Below are 17,503 nucleotides of genomic sequence, written 5' to 3' on the forward strand. Positions count from 1 at the left end.
AATTTCGACCAAATTTCAACTCACTAATTTATAAGGTAATAAACCATAATACTACACATCTCTTAAGTTATGTATTAATAATAATAATTGTTTATACAGTGAATATAACAAAATTCGAAGGTTCGAATACTCCATATTACATCAGCTACCTGCCAATAAAAGTCACGTCAAAATCGCTTCAGCCATTTCAGAGATTAACCGGAACGAACAGACAGACAGAGAAAAATTATGAAAAATGTATTTTGGTGTATATACTTTATGTATATTCATAAGCATGTAATAAAAACGGGTATTCAGCATTACAAACAGACACTCCAATTTTATTTGTATGTATAAATGTATTTACAAAAAAAAATTTTTAAGTTTTTATAACAGTTGTCTAGTACCCACAACACAAGCTCTTAGCTTGGGACTAGATGGCGCTGTGTGGATTATCCTGAGATTACTTTTATATTAATTTCGACCAAATTTCAACTCACTAATTTATAAGGTAGTAAACCATAATACTACACATCTCTCAAGTTACGTATTAATTATAATCATTGTTTTGCTTGGGACTAGATGGCGCTGTGTGAATTATCCTGAGATTACTTTTATATTAATTTCGACCAAATTTTAACTCACTAATTTATAAGGTAGTAAACCATAATACTACACATCTGTCAAGTTTTATATTAATTATAATAATTGTTTATACAATGAATATAACAAAATTCGAAGGTTCCAATACTTTATTAAGTTGTGTTCAATATTTCATGGTCAATCCATCATCGTGAGAGCAAACGCGTCGTACACAAACGTCAAGTTTTCGACTTACCCAACGCTTAAGGGTAAGTTGCCTTAAGTATTAATCTATTTCTTTATCAAAATTGGTATAATTTCGATAAAAAAATAGAGTAATGTTTAATTTAATTTCACACATACGAGCACTTTCACTTTCAAACACACAAACTGATGAAAGTTTATATGGAAATATCATCATTTCTATACCTCAAACAATTTTTTTAGCTTGCTAGAAGTTTGAAACTTATTTTTTAAGCTATTGATTAAATATAAATATATATAACATTCAAAGTTTCTAAAAATGTTGACCTTAAATCAAATAAGATATGTGATAAAGGTTTTTATGGAAAATCGGCATTTCTCAGCTCCAAGTCCTTTCGAGCTGAGAAATGTCGAATTTCGACGTAGATTTGACATATCATAAGTCTGTAATAAACCTACATGTACTTTACAGTCAAGATATTTTGATTTGATTTGATTTGGAGACTAATGACTCCATAACTAACGATGTACTATGCGAAAGCAACCTCCATTATGAAAGCCTCCTAGTTCTGCAGTTAATAATTGTGGTAATTTTCCAATAAACAGCGCCATAGAAATGAATAGGCTGCTACTGAATTTTACGGTAATGAAAATCGATAACATTCAACCTGATGTTTAACATTATGCGACAATGCAATCGGATCTCGCTATTCATTGGGATATATATAATATAACCATCCGTCTCGTTTTCAGCGAGACAGTTCGACTTTCGAACTCTCTGACACGTTTTTTATAATATAGGGAATAAACGAGCTGATGACAAGTCATTACCACCTACAGCACCAGAGGAATTGTGAATTGTGAAAAGTGCATTGCCGGCCTTTGATTGTTGCTAGTGATAACTTACTGCACAGAGATATGGTCGCTAACTATGGGCCTCATAATCAGCTCAGAGTCACTCAGATAATGGACAGGGCTATGGTTAGAGTTTCTGTGCGTAATTGTATCAGAAATGAGGAGATCTGTAGAAGAACCAGAGTAACCGATATAGCTGGAAGATTTGCGAAAATGAGATGGCAATGGGTAGGGCACATAGCTGGTAGGACAGATGATCATTCTTGCAATAAAGTCCTCGAGCCGCGATCGCGGACCGGAAGAAACAGCGTGGGAAGAGCTCCGACAAGGTGGATCGAAGATCCGGTCAAGATCGCTGGAAAGCGTTGCAAACGAGCAGCGCAGGAACAAACATAGTAAAGATCTGTGTGGGTGGCCCTTGTTTAGCGGTGGACGTCTTTCGGGATAAAATTATGATGATGATGATTTTAATGAGATTTCTTTTAATAAATTAAATATTCTTTTAGACCAAATAAAACAAGACCTCCATATCGTTCATCCCCTTCGATTGATCCCATCCAATCCATAGATGTTTCGAGATTACGACGCTAAGACCTAGGTTGAAACTTCTAGAGGTGCCCACAGACTAAAGTCATAATAATAATAATAATCCCAGGACAATTCACACAGCGCCATCTAGTCCCAAGTTAAGCTAGCTAAAGCTTGTGTAATGGGTACTGGATAACTGATACAGATACATAGATAATTTTTTTTTTTCGTAAATACATGTTATACATAGAAAACACCCAGACCGATACAAACAATTATACTCATGAATACAAATGTTTGTGCCGTGCGAGGAATCGAACCCGCGACCATCGGACGTATAGCGGTGTGCTAGACCGCTAGACCACCGAGGTCGTCGAATCATATTACATAAATATATAAAAATAGCATATATATGTATATATAAACATAAACTATTTCATATATAAATATATGTGTGTCATCTGTATAAATATATATAATAAACACCTAGTGACACACAACTAGCCCTACGAAAACTTCTGCTGTACCAAATCGCAGCTGAAGACAATATGTTAATAAAAACGAATAATGTCAGTGAAACAAAGAAAGTAAAAAAAAAGACTAAAGTCATATCCGTCAGGCAGGAGCTAGCCTTCAGCCGCTTCATTAGTCCTTTCGCAGTTAGTATTGCCATCTGCACTGCGGCCAACAGCATTAGAGTACTTCGAAAACCATCAAACGAGAAGGTGAGATGCCTGTATACAAAAAAAGGAGATACAAATCATTTATTGTATCCATTTTAATACATAATTCGGTGTCCGACTTTGACGTAACAAATATATGGACACATTAGCCGTCCATGCAATTATCATTTATGTGAATTGGAAAGTGCCATCAAAACCCTAATTACTGCATATTAAAATGGTGCCACTCTTTTATTGAACGAGCAACGAGTACAAATTTTGATTACCAATTTCCGTGCGTTGAATATTGCATAAAATTTAACATAATTATATCAAAGAGAATGAGTCCTACCAATATATTTACTAACTAGCTGACCCCCACGACTTCGTCCGCGTGGTTTTTAACTCTGTTATTCTAAAATAAAAGTAGCCTAAGTTACTCCTTATTACATCAGATACCTGCCAAAAAAAGTCACGTTAAAATCGGTCCATTCATTTCTTGCCGGAACAAATAGACAGACATTGTCTGTTACATTGTCTGACACCGAAATATTTTTTTTACAATTTAATTATTGTTCAAATAATTAAATTGTAAAAAAAAATATCTCGGTGTATGTACCGTATTTATATTCATATACATGTAGTAAAAAACGGTTATTTCAATATTACAAACAGACACTCCAATTTTATTTATGTGTATAGATAATAATGCATTTTCAATGATAGTAGTTGAAATTTTGATTCAGTAAGAGAATGCGTTATATAGTTTCACTGATATGTTGTAACAGTAGGGGATGTGCTGTAACTGGCTAATCAGATATGTAATTTATATTTTACATTCTTGTTTTTGATACTTCAATTCCTTTTTTCTGTTCCTAATATGTCAGTTGTCTATTATTGATACATTTTCTCCGTTTACCTAGTCTTTTTTCTTATCACTACAACAGGATGAAAATTTGTGAAGTCTGCATAAAGTTCAAACTTCATCCCTACTTCAAGTGGCGATAACAGATTTATACTATCTGTTATCACTCGGTAAAGTAGGGGATGAAATTAACTAAAGGTATGGGTAGACCTCAACAATTCACGTATATCTGTAAAAAGCCTGCATCTACATGCTCGTTATCAACGGACAAACGGGTTTCTATCGTTGTTAACTGATCCGAAACTTCTGATAATGGAATGATTAATGTTAACACCCCAAAGGGTTTTAAATCGTAATCGAAAAGGGGCCCATTTATTTTAATTACGACCACCAATTACGGTTTTATTGGATCTAAAGCAATTGAAAGTTACAAATTTTGGAAGTTAACATATTTCTTTTTTTATTGCATTATCTGGTTTGTATAGTAGCCTACTACGAGATGAGAGAGTTATGGAGCAATCTTAATATATTAATCTGTGTTACTTGCCGACAGTATAATAATCATAAGGGTATAATAGTAGGTCTACGTTTGTACGTCTGTTTGTATTAGGTTGTTTGGGACTGTCAGGTTTTTGACCTGATGGTAAGTGATTACCGCCGCCCATGAGCACTCGCAACACCAGGGGAAGTATAAGTGCGTTGTCGGCCTTTTAAAAAGGAATAAGGTCTTTTCTTGAAGGTGTCAATATCGTATCGGTTCGGAAATACCATTGCTGGAAGGTGATACCACAATGTGGTTGTGCGTGGCAAAAAGTTTCTAGAAAACCGCATTGTGGAGGACCGCCATTCGTCCAAATGATCAGGATGGTATTTTAGTATCTGGCGGGTGGTACGGTGGTGAAACTCAGCAGCTGGTATTAATCCGAATAATTCCTCATAGATGCTTGGACCTGTAACACTGAGACATACATAGATCTATTGTGCTCGCCCTTTCTGCTTAGTGCTTCGCCAGGGACAAGAATTGAAGGATATTCTTAGGAGCGATGGTATTTATATACTCAGGATAGAGTGTAAACTTTCCTTTTAAGGAGATATTAAGTTTATGCGTGGGTCTCATATATTTCAGCTTCCAAGTAGGTTGCTCTGCCAGACGTGTTTCGATTGTAGGTCAGTGAAAATATAAAAGGCATTATATCTTATTCAAATGGAATATCGTAGTCAAAAGGAATGGCAACCTATGAGTTATATCAAAATAGCCATGGCGGATATCTTGATGTGATATGATATGACAAGATATCCTCAGTGCTGTTCATGTATATAGGTATATAACTTAGTCATTTCGTCAAGAGAAATACATTAAACCAACAAAAACAAACTTTTGCTGTACAATTACGTACAAATACGCGGCATGTACGAAGTAGAAGAGTCTAATATATATATTTACATATAGGACTTGCCTTAAATAGGTCTTGGACTATATTTGGCTTTCGAATTACATAAAAATGTAAATAATATGGAAGTAAATTAACCCTCTTATTAAAGTTTAATTTACTTTTTATAATACGCATTTGTGTCCATGCCCTTTTTGTGTTTTGTTTTTCATTCTTCTTTCCTCTTTCTTTCTCTTTCCTTCTCCACAAAAATATTGCATTAAATATGTGTGTGTATAGGTTCTCTGCTTTTCCCTTATACTCTATTAATTGATGGTGTTCTCAGGCTTTGGTACACTTGAATCTGTGCGGACTGCGGGCGTGTCGACACCAACCCTCTTAGCATCAACACTTTTGATCCTTAATAATTTACTTCTAGAGACAGTTTAAATTTCAATATGTCTTCCACAAAAATGTCCAAGACGTTACAGTAACACAATAAAACAATGTCGCAACCTACCCCTTAACCAACCCTTGTGTGTACGCTTCATTACCCAGATTCGTTTGCGAACAATTTCAGAACAAACATTTTAAATTAACTTTTTATGTAGATTAACTTGGCGATGAAGGAAAACATCGTTATAATGTAACACCGGTATTGTGGTTTGGTGCTATACAACCGAGGCTATAGATTTCTTTATAAATATTTACAAAACGTTACCCGCAAATTTATTTGCTGTTTGATATGAAAGATCTTAGGCTATCTTGAATTTAAACTTACGTAGTATGGACATATTCTGCGTAAACCCGAAAACCACGATGTGAAAAAGCCTTGCCATGGCTACAATAAAAAGTGAACGAGGCAGGCCATCAACTACCTGGTTGACCAATATCCATAGAGGGGGGAAGGGGATTGTTAGTAATGTGGATTGATAACCCCATTGCTAGCAATGTACCATATTAGGTCGACCTCCACGCGGTTTCCCCTGGAAACCATCGTGTTAAATTCCTGGTGAATTTGTCGCGATGGGCTAACTGACCTGACCTCATTCTCATCTTATCATCTTCCACTGGTGCCCCGCCAGCGTAAACCGATAGCGCAGGCGGGATCACCATCCCATTATCATCCGTAAAATAAAATATCCATAGAGGGGGGGGGGGGGAAGGGAATTGTTAGTAATGTGGACTCATGACCCCATTACTAGCAATGTACCATATCAGGTTGACCTCTACGCGGTTCCCCCTGGAAACCATCGTGATAAATTTCTGGTGAATTTGTCACGATGGGCTAACTGACCTGACCTCATGTTCATCTTATCAGCCTCTACTGGTGCCCCGCATAAAAAAAATATCCATAGAGATATGAAGGAGTTGGGCCTGTCAAATGACGATGCTTACCAGCGAAATGTATAGCGCCCCAAGATTAAGAAAAGATTTTCCGTTACGGGAAGAAGCGAGAATAAAGAAGAAAAAGAAGATATAAAAGCTCGATAAGGAATTGTCCAATAATCACGTGAGGCTTGAAAGGGGGTTTGACAAAAATCACGAAAATATCACAAGAGGAATGGGGAGTGTAGTAAGATGTCACGTGTATTTATTTTTCTATTTTTATGGCAATCAAAAACAACCTGGAAGCTACTATAGACATTTTTTAGATGATCCATAACTTCTTAATAAAATAGAATTATAGTTTATACCTGTATTCATTACATAATATTAAAAAAAAATTAAGATACTTTGCAGGCACTAAAAATACACATGATGTTGGGACGATGGGGGGAATTGTCCTAAACCTCACTACATCTCACAAAAGGAGAGGAGGGGATTAAAAAATGCTAAGAAAAGATCACGTGAGTAATAGTCAGCCCCTAAGATATACTCATAACACTAGCTCTGCTTACCTTGGGACTACCTAATAATACCTATGCATTGTAAATAAACTGGATTTAAAAAAAAAAGTAATTCAATTGAGTTTCTTGCCAGTTCTTCTCAATTGGATCTATATACTGAACTGGACGGTAGGGAAAAAAATTCTAATGTAGGCCAAAATGTCCTACATGAATAAATGATTTTTGAATTTGAATTTGAATTTGACTATATATACGCTGTGGGAATTGTCCAGGATTATTATTATTGCCTTTAAACAAGCTTTGATAAAACTACAATTTATTTCACGCCGGACGTGCCGGATCCCAGTTCGGGCATGAATTAGCTGTCAGATTCTCAAAATTATTGCCGTAATCTAAAAAACCCGCTAAACGGAGAGTAGTAATAAATAAAAATGTCAGCCTTGTAGCTACAACGATGTGAAATCTGTTAGAATAAAAACATACGCTCGACTATTTGGTGCGGTCACGCATCTGCTTACAAACATGGTAAAACTATATAGGATGAAGGAAAAAACATTGAATACTATAGAAAAATATTTATTTATTAAAATTTCAATGACCTCGGTGGTCTAGTGGTTTAGCACACTGCCTTACTTACAATGGTCGCGGGTTCGATTCCTCGCACAGCACTTATATTTGTATTCATGAGTATGATTGTTAGTATGGGTCTGGGTGTTTACTATGTTATAATATTTATGTAAAGCAGTGTGCTAGACCGCTAGACTACCGAGGTCGTCTATATAATATATATAATATATATAATAATTAATTTTAAAGGCCCCAACAGAGATTAAGTGCGTAGCGGTTTCTAAGTTGATTGTCGTATGCCTAATCCTTGTTGTTAATTAAATATAAGTATGTTAAATATAATGTTTAAAAGAGCAACACACAAGTTTCTTGCTCATTCTTCTTGTGATGAGTCTGCATTCCGAATGAGCGGTAGAATAAAAAAACTTGACTATTCAAAAGTGCTTATATTAAGTTTATTTGAATAAAGATTATTTCTATTTCTACTTCTACTTCTACTTCTACTTCTATTTCTACTTATATTTCTATTTCTATTTCCGGAGAGTAGACTCGATCCTCCTGATTCATGACAAACATATTTAGGTAAGAGGATCGTCCACAGTCGAGTTCCGTATTGCTCACACTTATTACACCGCTGCGCATTAATTCAAGGAGCAATTAAAACTTCTACTCAACACTGCGTGGTTTTTAACGCCAAATTTTCGCAGTTTAGTGAAAAGAGATAAACATTTTGAGATAAAATGATTTGAGACGTTAACGAAACTACATAATACACTTAAATTGAATTATTGTTTAGGAATTTTAATTTTCTAATAAACATATTAATGTATATGCGAAGGAATACTTCATTGCTAATAAGTAGATAGATAGATATATCGTTTATTTGTTTGTTACTAATCACACACAACATGTTCATAAGAATAGACAATACATAATACGACATAAGATTTATAAAATGGCGTTATTATGTGTGATCTGTAGCAATACCTGTCGACCTGTTTGGTCGAAGCTCAGCGTGGAACATTGTTCAAGAACAAAACACAGATTTTCAGCTTTAACCCATCTGAGGGTACGTGAAAATAATAATTAAAAGAAATATAAAATAAAAAGAGCAATATTATTGGTGATTGTCTGTGCGGTGTGTGTATAATAAAAATAATGTAAATAGTTCAGAGTATAATTTGATATAATTTTAACTGAGCGATAAGGATAAAAACGAAAAAAAAAAAAGAAAATATTAATAAGAGTAACATAGAAAAAAAAAATTAAAATATGGTAATATTATACATATAAAAGAGTGTCTGTTTGCATGTTTGTCTGTACAACAGCGTACTGATAAAAGTCTCATAACCTTCTCTAGAAGCAATTATCTGAATGCTAGTGAAATCTATATGAAAATCCGTTGCATTTTTTAGAAGCAGCTCGTTCAAATGGACAGACATAAACAACGATTTAGGTATATACTATTTAGAAGAGAGACATACATAAACGAATAATAAAATACTACGTACTACATAGTAGAGAATCGTCCAAAGTTGAGTTCCGTATTGCTCACACTTATTACACCGCTGCGCATTAATTCGAGGAGCAATTAAAACTTCTACTCAACACTGGGCAGTTTTTAACGCCAAAATTTTTACAGCTCAGTAAAAAGAGATAAAAATGATGAGCTAAAGTGCAAAACTGTATTCTCTTGTTTCCGGTTAGTTCTGAGATGTCACCGGAACTGTATAATTCAGTTAAAGTTAATTATTAGGTTAGGAATTTTAAATTTCTAGCGGTTTAGCACAACCGCTTTACGTCCGGTGATCGCGGGTTCGATTTCTCGGTATAAATATTTGTATTCATGAGTATGATTGTTTATATCGCTCTGGGTGTTTTCTATGTATATATATATGTATTTACAAAAAAAAATCTAGTAATTTACATCACTTGTCTAGAACCTATAACACTAGCTCTGCTTAGCTTGGAACTAGATGGCGCTGTGTGAATTGTCCAGGGATTATTATATCTATACATATAAATAAAATTGGAGTGTTTGTTTGTAATATTGCAATAATCGTTTTTTACTACATGCATATGAATATAAAAAAAGACGAAAATTGTAAAAAATGTTATTTTGGTGTATATACCGTATTTGTATTCGTATTCATGTAGTAAAAAACAGTTAATTCAATATTACAAACAGACACTTCAATTTTATTTATATGTATAGATGTATAGTAAGTAATAGTGTAAGTAATATAATATAAATATAAAAATAGCCTTACTAAGTCTATGGGACACAGTTACCTAGATACATCAAAATAATAATTGCATTTAATAATGTCTAGTAAGACAAATTCAATATTGTCTACTAAGCACTGCTGTGTCTAAACTGTGTCACCCCACCTTACATTTTCCTATTGTTATTTAGTATATAAGATCATTAGTTCTATGTACATATTATCATCTGTAATATACATCGTCTTGACCAACAACATAGTTTTTCTCACCCGCAACAAAGCCCAAGCTTCTTTATTCATCTCTCTACGAGTACCAGCGTTAGAAGCATGAAATTTCACAAAGAGATTATGCATTAACAATGGATTATACGAAATACCCAAGAGACAGGAAGTCTTAATTACTACCATGTAATTTACATCAGGCTTACTCTTAACATATATATGCATATAATACAATCATTGGAAGGTCGTGTCTGTACATTAAATATTAGGATACGGAATATGGGACCGGAGGCGGCTGTCGGCATTTGAATGTATAATACGAGAGCATAATAAGTAAAACTTAAAAGCATTTGGTTATGTAAGTAATTTTAGACAGTTATGTTTTTTTTGGTAGGTAACAGTTTTTAACAGGTCACTGTAACGTTTAGAGGGGGTCGACAAAGTTAGAGTGTAAGGGGTGTAAGCGACGCGTTCTGTGCCTCAAAAAACATAATCTACACATATAAATAAAATTGGAGTGTCTGTTTGTAATATTGAAATAATCGTTTTTTACTACATGCCTATGAATATAAATTCGGTACATTCACCAAAATAACATTTTTTGGCAATTTTTGTCTGTCTGTCTGTTTGTTCCGGCTAAAATCTGAAATGGCTGGATCGATTTTGACAAGACTTTTATTGTCAGATAGCTCATGTAATAAGGAGAAATTAGGCTACTTTTATTTCAGAAAAATAAAGTTAAATTCGACGCGGACGAAGTCGCGGGTACAGCTAGTCTCATATATATTTAAAGTGCGTAAGTAAAATATAAGGGACAAGTATAGTAAAATAGAGCGTAGTAGGTAAAATGAGCAATTCTCTGATGAAAATTCAAATTCAAAATATCTTTATTCATTTAGGTCTATTACAGACTCTTATGATATGTCAAATGTACCGTCAGTTCGGAATGATTTCGAGATGTGAAGAACTGACAAGAAACTCAGCTCGTATTAATAATAATAAACTCAAGACAATTCACACAGCGCCATCTAGACCCAAGTTAAGCTAGCGAAAGCTTGTGTTATGGGTACTAGACAACTGATACAAATACATAGATTTTTTTCATATATACATACATATGATACATAAAAAACACCCAGACCGACACAAACAATCATACTCATGAATACAAATTTTGTGCCGTGCGAGGAATCGAACCCGCGACCATCGAACGTAAAGCGGTGTGCTAAACCACTAGACCACCGAGATCGTATTCTTCATTATCATTACATAGTAGAAAATAAAGTCGCTGTCGCTGTCTGTCCCTATGTATGCTTATATCTTTAAAACTACGCAACGGAGTTTGAAGCGTTTTTTTTTAATAGATAGAGTGATTCAAGAGGAAGGTTTATATATATAATACATTTTTCACTCCTTCATGGCTATAATTATTATTTTTTTTACACATTTATTATATTCCTATTCATAATATTCATATATATCAAATTAAATTATAGTATCTCTGTATTTATAAAGTCCTGGTACTCTAACTGTAATTCCTACTTTCCAAGTTCCTTTATTACTTATTTATTTCACATTATTTCGTTCAGTTCATTTTAGTTTATTAAAAAAAATACAAGGTACATTATTCACCCTCGAGGACATAGCTGAAAATCAGAGTTTTGCTCCTTGAGTGATTCTCCACACTACCAGAATACCAGTTGTATTGCTATAGCACACACATGCAGGTTTACCCTTAGTGAATTGTTATATTGTAGGTACTTGTCATATGATGTTATAATTAACGCTATATGTGTGTACTAAGATACAAATAAAAACTATTATCTATCTATCTATCTACATATACACCTGAAGTCGGGGCGGGTAGCTAGTAAGCTATATTACTGTAAAACTTCATCGTAACCCGTTCCGTAGTTTTTGCGTGAAAGAGTAACAAACATCCATGCATCTATCTATACATCCATACTTACAAACTTTTGCATTTATAATATTAACTAGTAGACCCACGCAACTTTGCCTGCATAACACTTACTTGACATTTATCATTATATATATATATATATATATATATATATTTTATTATTAATGGGATTGCGCTTGGTCTTACCTCATCTGATGGACATAGACTTGAAGAATCCGGGATTATATTTCTCCGGGAACACGAACGCTGGAAGTGTGTTCCACTCTTTGGCAGTGCGGATTAGGAAGGACAATGGGAACCGCTCAGTGCGAATGTGCGGAATTTCCACTAATTTACATAATATCTTTTTAAATTATATTCTATGTGTTATTCCGATGTATAACCTATATTACTGTAAAGTTTCATCAAAATCCGTTCAGTAGTTTTTGCGTGAAAGAGTAACAAACATCCATCAATACTCACAAACTTTCGTTTATAATATTATTTAGATAAGGTTTCGCCCAATTTACGTAACATCTTTTATAATTGTAGCCTATGTGTTATTCCGATGTATAACCTATATTACTGTAAAGTTTAATCATAACCCGTTCCGTAGATATTGTGTGAAAGAGTAACAAACATCTATACATCCATACTTACAAACTTTTACATTTATAGTATTAACTAGTAGACCCGTGTTGGGGGGAGGGGATTGTTAGTAATGTGGATTGATAACCCCATTGCTAGCAATGTACCATGTCAGGTCGACCTCCACGCGGTTCCCCCTGTTAAACCATCGTGTTAAATTCCTGGTGAATTTATCACGATGGGCTAACTGACCTGACCTCATGCTCATCTTATCATCCCCCACTGGTGCCCCGCCAGCGTAGACCGTTGGCGCGGGTGGGTGCACCATTCCATTATCAACCCTCAAAAAAAAAAAAAAGTAGACCCGTGCAACTTTGTCTGCAACACACTTACTTGACAATTCATGTATCCGTAAATAGATAATCATTTATTCAAATAAACTTACATTGAAGCACTTTTGAATAGTCATTACATTTTTTTAATCTACCGCTAAATCCATCCATACTCACAAAATTTCGCATTTATAATCTTAAAAAGATATATAATGTCACAATAAAAGATAACGTAGACTAATTCAACAAACAGATAAACAGTTCTTTTTCCCTTCAAATTACATAAATTCGCGTTCAATGTAATATTAGTTCTAAAGGTAAGTAATGAAAACAGCATTTTAAACGCCGTAAACGTGTTAGAAAAATATAACGTGAGGAATTATCTTCGAAATTCCAAGAAATCTAAACTTACTTGTCGGCATCATATCGGCTAACATAGTCCCTGAGGTCTGCCTACGCTTATTATGAAAACTCCAAGTGATAAGCTGAAGCGATTTTATTACATAGTTGTTATTAATGTGAAATATGAATAGAATAGAAAATCATTTATTCAAATAAACTTAATTTAAGCACTTTTTAATAGACATAACAATTTGTTTTTATCTACAACTCGTTTGGAAAGCTGTCTCATCACAAGAAGAACGAGCAAGAAACTTGTGTGTTGCTCTTTTAAATAATCCTTGTAAGTTTATATTTACAAGTCGAAACGTGTGGATACAAACTACCAACCAGCACTAATTTTTTGGGTCAAATATAAATATACAATAAGATTAAATCAGTCGTAGTGATAAGAGCAGACCAGTCCCTACAAGCAGCACTTGTTCACGAGTATGACGGATGAGCCAGCCATCACTACGCTCGACCATATTTTAGGGAGCCCAATGAACCGGCCCACCACACCGCCACATGTCTGGACATTTTAGTGAGCATGACTACGACTACAAAAATTACTATATGGTAGATACAGTATTCGCACTTTACATAAGTATGCATGCGGCAATCAATACAAAATCCGCTACGCTATCATATTTCAAGAAAGCATTATGAAAAAGAAATTATAACGTTGTCCGCAAATAAACTTATTCTTGCTATATATTACTATCATCTATAAATTCATCTATCCTATAATAGGCTTTTTTACATAACATTTGTTTTAATATTTTTTTTTATGTGTTGAAAACTATTTCATATGATATAAATATTCTTTATTGCACTTAAATACATTTTTAGATATATTAATTAGAACTAATTTTAACGAAGGAGGACTTATCTCTAAAAGAGATTTCTTCCAGTCAACCCAATACAGCGTGACATAATATTGTCAGTGCTATGGATTTTAAGTTTTTCTATAAAAACATTATTGTCGTTAACGAATTCTTCAATTTTATAGTAAGCTTTTTAGCAAAGGAAGTGTTTTATATGACATTTAAATCTTTTTTCAGGCAGATTTACAACAGACTCTGGTATTTTGTTGTAAAACCGTACGCAATTGCCATAAAACGAATTACTAACTTTAGTTAAACGATGTTTAGGTAAAATTAGTTTGTTATTGTTGCGTAAGCTTTTATTAGTGTAATCACTAACTCTTTTGAAATTGTCTACATTCTTCCATGGCATACATGATGTAGATCCGATAATGGTTGGAATTTGATCACTATTGGTAAAGGTTAGCTCCGCTTCATGTAGCAGTGGTCAACTTTCCGCACTGAGTTTTTGTGGTCTCACACATGCTAATAGTACGAGAATTCGAGTTGGAGCAGAATTTGACAAAATAATGCAAATTCATCATCACTACATAATATAAAACAAAATCGCTGTCGCTGTCTATCCGTCCCTATGTATGTTTAAATATTTAAAACAAACAACGGATTTTGATGCAAGGGGTACCCCTTGCATCAACGTATTTTCCGGCCTGCGTTTCATCGTCCGCTCGCTCCTGTGCCTTGTAAACTCTTATCTCTCAAGCAACATGATTTACGACACGAGCCCTCCCATTTCGTCCAATTTACTGAAAACCCAGCCACCGTAATAAAATACCCCTCCAAGAAACAAATTCTGACACCCAACTGAACGATAAAACGCTAAAATTAGTCGGCACACTCTTATTTTTCATATACATACTATTACATATTTCGATAATAGTTTTTCTTTACAGGCTTCTGTAATACTGATATAGTTTAGTGATTTTAGTGGTTTATTATTTATGTAAGTAAATAAGTAAGTCGTTTATTTGCATTACAGACAGGATAGTAAACAATTAAGCCACAGTGATGATATCAGCAGGCAGCCTTTTTACAGTGGGCATGCAAATTTTTATTACTAAGCCTAAAAATTACATATGTTATAACAATTATATTCTAATTTAATATTTAACGATTATATGAGTAATAGGACTTAAAGTATGAAATTGCCGTCCTATAGTAACTATACTTTGAATTGATATAAAACCTTAATGGTGTAATATTTTCGAGTGACACTTTTTTATTTATTATTATATTATTATTATTATTTTACAATTTAAATTAAATTGTAAAAACATTATATTATTATTTATTATTATACAATGTTTTTACAATTATTATTTATACTAGCTGTACCCGCGACTTCGTCCGCGTAAATAATGAAAAAATATTTAACTCAATTAACACAATATAAGTCAAATAAATAAGTTTCATCGTTTTAGCTTCAAAAATGATAAAAAGTAAAAATAAATATTTAATCAATAGGCTAAAAAATAAATTTCAAACTTCTAGCTTTAAATATGACGATACATCTATATAACCTTGGATCTACCCTTTTAATCCTCTTGCAACCCTTTTTCACATTAAAAAGTAACCTATGTCCTTTCTCAGGATCTAGTCTATCTATGTCTGTTTCAAATTTCAATTTAAATCGGTTCAGTATTTTTGGCGTGTAAGCGAGACAAACAGATAAAGTTACTTTCACATTTATAATATCAGTAAGGTATTTAATAAACTAACCCTAAAAAGACAAAGAAAAAAGTTTAATCGTTCTAGCTTCCACAACCACACAAACAGCAAATTTCCACAATAACTTTCATTCTCTATTTTATTTTACTACCCCCCCTCCCCCTAAGAGTAAACATTTTACAAACATTGAATATCATATTTATTGATATTTAAACAACAGCCTAAAAATGAGTCTCAAACTTCTAGTTTTAAAAAATGACGATTCTTCCATACAGCCTACCATTGCAACCCCCTTACAATCCTTTTTTCACATTCAAAAGTACCCTATATTCTTTGTCCGGGTGTAAACTAACTGTGTACCAAATTTCATTTAAATTTTTATTTTGTTTTGGAGCGTAAGACTGACAGAAAGACAAACAGAGTTACTTTCACAGTTATAACATTAGTGGGGTTTTTAAAAATCTACCCCAAAAGAACCAATGAAAATAGTTTCATCGTTCTAGTTTCGAATTATTCGTTAAAATTACGAATTTACATAATAACTATCATCCCCTACTTTATTTTACCCCCTTAAGGGTAATTTTTTTACAAACAATGAATGTCATATTTATTTATATTTAATCAACAGCCTCAAAAATAAGTTTCAAGCTTCTAGCTTCAAAAATGACGATTTTACATAAAAACTTGCATCTCCTATTTTATTTTACCCCCTTAAGGGTATTTGTTTTTACAAACAATGAATGTCATAAGTATTTATATTTAATCAACAGTCTCAACAATAAGATTCAAGTTTCTAGCTTCAAAAATGACGTGTTTACATAAAAACTTGCATCCCCTATTTTATTTTACCCCCTTGAGGGTAATTTTTTTACAAACAATGAATGTCATATGTATTTATATTTAATCAACAGCCTCAAAAATAAGTTTCAAGCTTCTAGCTTCTAAAATGACGATTTTACATAAAAACTTGCATCCCCTATTTTATTTTACCCCCTTAAGGGTATTTTTTTTACAAACAATGAATGTCAATGTATTTATATTTAATCAACAGTCTCAACAATAAGATTCAAGCTTCTAGCTTCAAAAATGACGTGTTTACATAAAAACTTGCATCCCCTATTTTATTTTACCCCCTTAAGGATAATTTTTTTACAAACAATGAATGTCATATGTATTTATATTTAATCAACAGTCTCAACAATAAGTTTAAGCTTCTAGCTTCAAAAATGACGAATTTACATAAAAACTTGCATCCCCTATTTTATTTTACCCCCTTAAGGGTAATTTTTTACAAACATTGAATGTCATTTTTATTTATATTTAATCAACAGTCTCAAAAATAAGTTTCAAGCTTCTAGCTTCAAAAATGACGATTCTTCCATACAATCTTTCATCCCACCTTTTAACCCCTTACAACCCTTTTTTCGCATTAAAAAGTAGCCTATGTCCGTTCTCAGGGTCTAGACTATCTGTATACCAAATTTCATTCAAATCGGTTTAGTAGTTTTGGCGTGAAAGCGAGACAGACAGACAGAGTTACTTTCACATTTATAATATTAGTTTTTGTCGCAGCACAAAAATATATTTTTATCGTTTCCGTACAAATAATAATTTTACAGTATTAATCTACAAACCAACATTTTGTTTCTTACAATCAGCTAAATAATTTAAATAGTTCCATAATATATGGCATAATGAAAAGGTCATTTATTTTATAAAAAAGACAGTTAGTTTTTATTTTAGTGAAAAATAAGAAAATTCTATTTTGATACAACAACCATATATTTATTAATACCTATACTTTATTAATTTTGTGTTAATGCTTTTTAAATAAACACCCACAC

Source organism: Achroia grisella, unplaced genomic scaffold (assembly GCF_030625045.1).
Source record: "Achroia grisella isolate CSIRO2021 unplaced genomic scaffold, CSIRO_AGI_Agris_v1 utg149, whole genome shotgun sequence".
Lineage (NCBI taxonomy): Eukaryota > Metazoa > Arthropoda > Insecta > Lepidoptera > Pyralidae > Achroia > Achroia grisella.